Genomic DNA, 5,426 nt, shown 5'->3' on the forward strand with positions numbered 1-5,426 from the left:
AAACAAGGAAAGAGTACATTCAGCGTGGTTATATTTTGTTAGGTAGATTGATTTATGTAGTTATGTCCGAATTTGATTATAGTGCGTCCGAAAAAATTGTACAATAGACGTCAGCGATTCAATAGGCGCATAGCCCAGATCGCATTTCTATTAGTGCGAAAGCTGTTATGAGACTAAAACAGCCGATTTTGCTGGCACATTTTTCCGCCGCGGCCGCCGCCACTGGTCTCCGTAACTGCTATCGCTCGCAAAGAGAAAAAAAAATCCAGGATCGAACGGGATTTGAACCCCGGCCCTCTGCGTGGCAGTCGAGTATTCTATCGCAAAGTCACACCGATGCTTGTAAGTCCTTCGCAAAAAAGACTGTATACAGACGCCATGTCCGGCTAAGTATCATGTTAATAGATGTAATAAAAGCGTGGTAGAAGAGTAAAAACACCAGGCGCCACACAATGTGAATTCCTTAACGAGTGAGTGGTTTAACGCTTCAAACCCATTACAAAGGGCCCGGCCATGATTCTTCATCGCCATCAGTCACAGCATCAAAAAGTGTACATAATGTCGCACAGACGCGTAGTGGGTACCTCGCTTCTCCGCATAATGAAGAATAATGGCATAGCGGGTACTTCGCTACTTCGCAAAATTATGATTTATGGCGCAGTGGATACCTCGCATCTGTACTTGCAGTAGTCGTCCAAGAGTCTTTACAATCAGCTCGAGAAAGGCCTCTTCTCCAGCTTTCTATGTGAATATGCTGCGTGTGCCGAGCAATCCTGGCATTTTTCCTTTCTCTTCATTTTGTAGTATACGCAGCGCGAGAATAACCATGAAGCTCAATTAGTGTTCGTGGGCACGCGCCACTGCAATTTCCTTCTCATCTTTACCTCTCCCTTTTTTTTTTATTCGTAATGAACTTTTGAAACTGTTTTAGGAATAAGAGAAGAAATAAGCTGACGATGCCAGAAATTTAGTAAACTTATGCTCCCTACACCTCTCTCCATCCTCAGTCGTACGCAGTATTTAAATTAAACGTGCTGGGGTTTCAGAAAAGCTGGCTATCAGACATCTTGTACGGGAGGGCCCCGACTGGATTATTTTTTATCACTCGGGATTTCTTAGAGTGCACATGATATGCGGTCACCAAACGCTTTTCCACGGTGCTCGGTCTAGATTAATTAGCCTCTCCGGTAGAAATCAAATGCGCGACCTCATTTCCAGCATCACAATAACATAGCCGCTGAACTACCGATGCGGGTAAGTTAAGAGTACAGTTTCACTTTACATGGCGCACGTAAAACATAACTCACGGGCTAAGTTATTACAAAGTTTCAAAGAACGTCTCAGTCCGTGTATATATGGCTGGCTCACAGCCGTCGCCCCAACATGTCTGGGACTCCACGTCTACCTCTGAAATAGCGGTTTTTAACCAAGGAAGAAAGCTGTTACATAATAACCAGAATTAGAGCGTCAAGAATCCAAGTAACACTCATTTGATGCCTACGGAAAGTAATTAGTAGCCAAACAAGTGGTAGAGCCGATTAAAATGCATCGCTATGATGTGTGCCGTTTGGCAGCAGCCAGGTGTACACGTAACAGAAATTGCTGCGTCGTGATTGAGAAAACATGCTTAGCAGTCGGCGGAGTAGTGCACGTATCCACACCTTAGTGGTGGTCGGAGCGTAAGCGACGCTGACTCGGAGAAATGTGATGGGCACGCGCACGTGTGTCGGCGGGGACAGAAAATTGCTCAGAGTTTGGGGCGTGCACAGTATAGCTGGCGAGAAAAGAATCTCGGCGATCTGGATAAGAGACTACTCGGAAAAGTCTTTTAAGCTGAGAAACTCGTCGTACCTTTCTGTTCTCCCTGAAAGCGAGGTCAGGTATAGGTGCGAACGAAAAATAAATGACAGTCTGTTTGCATCACCAACAAACAATCTCAGTGGGCTCGGGCAGACGGTTATGCATGCATAAATTTGATGTGACACAACTAAAGACAGCCAGTTTTAAATATATTACAATGAAAAGCATAGGTTATGGCCGAAGACGAAAAACAATATTTGTTCTATGTACGTCCGTGTCATAAAAAAATACGTACAAGATTACTGTTGTGCTGTCAAGAAGAAAAAAACCAGACCTCATCCCCAAGGCAAATCAATGAAGAAAAGCATAGGTATATAACGCTGTGGACATTGCGTTATTTTCATCTCTGTGCACGTACAGCGGTGACAGCAGCCGCCAAAGGCAAACATGAAAACAATCCACGGCTTTGACGGTGTCGCTCTGAGTTCCCAAATAGCTAGAAAATTGAAATCCACTCGCTTTTGGTGATTCTAGGTTGTACTAATCAAATTAACAATTCTCCCTATACCGAGGAACAACACATGCAAGACTTAATCGGGTGGTTATGTTAATTTGGGCCTTCTGTTTTAGATTGCGGTGTGTTTCCCGCTTTAGTTTTTTTTTTACCTTTTTTTCGTTCTGCCTTCATTTTCTTTGTCTTTCAATTTGTGTCTCTGTCTTCACCGCTTCAAGAACAAAATTTATTGTGCTTCTGAAGAAGAATATTATGAAGAAGAATAATTAAACCCTGAAACCATGCTGTTTGTGATACAATAAACAAGAAAAAAAAAACGCCAGGCCTGCGCGGAAAGCGCAGCACAGTCACCGCGAAAGCTTTAAGAACGGCTATTCTAGAGAATGTTGTAAACTCTCTTGGGGCTACTACTACAAATACACTAGCTAGGTACCCACTACACCATAAATCACAATTTTTGTGAATTCGAAAAGCACCTACAACGCCATTATTCGTCATTCTGCGCAGAATCGAGGTACCAGCTACACATCTGTAAGGCATTACGTGCACTTTGTTGACGCGACGACTTATTGATTGATTGATTCAAATAACTTTAATGAGTTCCTGTGGGACGCGACGACTGATGACGATGAAGAATTGTGGCTCAGTCCTTTGTAATAGGTTGTAAGCTTTAAACGGATCACCAGTTACGTAATTCACATTGTGTGATGCCCGGTCGCTATTTCACTCTCCCACCATGCTATATAACATACGTTGACGTGAGAAAGAGAGATACAGGGGGTAGGACCTTTGTTGAGATCCAGAGGAAATGGATTATGGGCTTCCTTGGCAACCGATACAAGTGCACTTGCGAGGAAACCACTACGCTATAAATCATCATAATTTCTGTGAAGTAGGGAAGCAGCCACTATGCCACTTTTTTTAATTCTACGGGCAGCCGTTGTACCCGCTAAAAACTTCCCCCTTCCCAGTCCCCCCGTGTAGGGTAGCAAACCGGGTTCAACCTGGTTAACCTCTCTGCCTTTCCTTCGCTTTTATCGCTCTTGTTGATGCTGTGACTTATGACCACGAAGAATTATGGCAGAGTCCTTTGTAATGGGTGGGAAGCATTCAACAACCAACTCGTTGCACAATTCACATTGTGTGAAGCCTGGTTACAGAATTCACGTCGTGGGACTCCTGCTTGTTATTTCACTCTTCTATCACGCTATATTACATGTAGTAGTGTGGTTCCTTCCCGACATGAAGCTTGTGTAGCGTCTTTTTGCAAAGCAGTTTCAAGCACAGGCATGGCTCTGAGGTTGAACACTGGGCTCCCACGAAGAGGGCCCAGGTTCGAACTCCGTTTGGTCTTGGAATTTTTTTCTTATTTCGTTTTTTTTTTTCTTATTTCGCGTGATAGTGGTTACGGACACCGGCGGTGGCGGCGGTGGCGGACAACTACGGCGCCAAAAACGGCCGTTGAAATGATCTCATAACAGCTTTCGGTGTAAAAAGAAAACGTTGTGATCCCAGCCCTGCAAACTGTACCACTGCTTTGAAGACAGGGAAGAAAACAAAAACACGCCGGCTATGGTTGCAATCAAGACACTGGATCCGATTAGCGCAGCTTGTCTCAGAAGGTGCCGGGGTTTTGTGCGTGGCTTGTGATTTTCACATCCACAATGGCAGTGCGGTTTGTGAAAGCGATGAGCAGAGGTGGTTCAATCCAGTCCGCTTCTGCCAGACCTTTTAATTAGAAGCAATAGCTTGTTTTTCCGCTTTTTTAAAGCCATACAAACCCGATGGAAAGGCGAGAGTCTCAATCGGAAGCTGAGTAAAAAGATTGCCGAACTAAATAAGCAAGTTGAAGAGCACTGTTAAACCATGAGCAAGCAACAGTGGGACGAAGTATGTGACGCCACGGATGGTCAACTCTACAACGGAAGTACCTGGCGTCTGCTGTGGAGCGTGCTTGGTGAAGCCCCAAGCAAATCAAAGCGAAGAGATGACATGCGCAGACTTCTGCACAAAGAGAAAAGGTCGGCGAGCGAGAAGCATATCGTCAAAAAGATTACACCATCTCCCGCTAAAGGGGACCATGAGGCGATGCGAAGCCGGAGCACTTGCACGATCGCGTTTCGTTGGCATTCGTCGGGCATGCTACCGACCTCGCGTCGTGGAACGCGAAGAGGGACGCTATACGCGCGTTATATCTTCCATCTAGCCTGGCCGTTAATTCTCACAGGGCGAGCGGGGAACGTGGTCGACAGGCGCGCGAGAGGGGGGCAGCGTAGGAGAGGAGAGAGAGGAGGAGGGGACGTGCATGCCCTCATCTCGGCGTTGCGCAGGAGAGAATTTCGGCATGTCGAGCCCGCATTTCAGAGGAGTCAACCGAAGCAAGCGCTGGACTGAACGCGCTCTGGAAACAAATAGCGCGAAAAAACGTGGGACTAGTAGAAGAAAGCAACAGGACAAGCGCATACTAACAACTGAAACTTTATTAAAAAACGAATGTATTTATACCAAGCAAACCACACGTTCACTACGCACAAAACCCAAACCTCAGATGGGCGCATCCAGATAACCTATCTCAGCTTTATTCCAAGCAAGAGAAGCCGCGCCACGGTGGTCTAGTGGTTATGGCACTAGACTGCTGACTCGAAGGTCGCGGGATCGAATCCCAGCCGCGGCGGCTGCATTTTCGATGGGGGCGAAAATGTTTGAGGCCCGTGTGCTTATATTTAGGTGCACGATAAAGAACCCCAGGTGGTCGAAATTTCCGGAGCCCTCCACTACTCTCATAATCATGTCGTGGTTTTGGGACGTTAATATTCCAAGCAACGGAAGGTTTAGCCACACAGTTATCACCGCCTTTCCAAATAAAGAGAGCTTCCACAAGCTCACGTGCCGTCTGGTCACGATGGCGTGCAAGCACTTTTGCGTCAGTCAAGACCGGCGTGCAACCGCAGTCACGGCAGTGCAGGGACAGGTGAGACGACGGCTGCCCTTTCAGAGATAACGGGTGGTCCTGCAATCGAGCATTCAGACAGCGGCCTGTCTGTCCAATATAATATTTACCGCAAGTGAAAGGCACTTCATACACAACTCCTTTACCGCACACTGAAAGACT

The sequence above is a fragment of the Rhipicephalus sanguineus genome, chromosome 3 (assembly GCF_013339695.2).
Source record: "Rhipicephalus sanguineus isolate Rsan-2018 chromosome 3, BIME_Rsan_1.4, whole genome shotgun sequence".
NCBI classification, from domain to species: domain Eukaryota; kingdom Metazoa; phylum Arthropoda; class Arachnida; order Ixodida; family Ixodidae; genus Rhipicephalus; species Rhipicephalus sanguineus.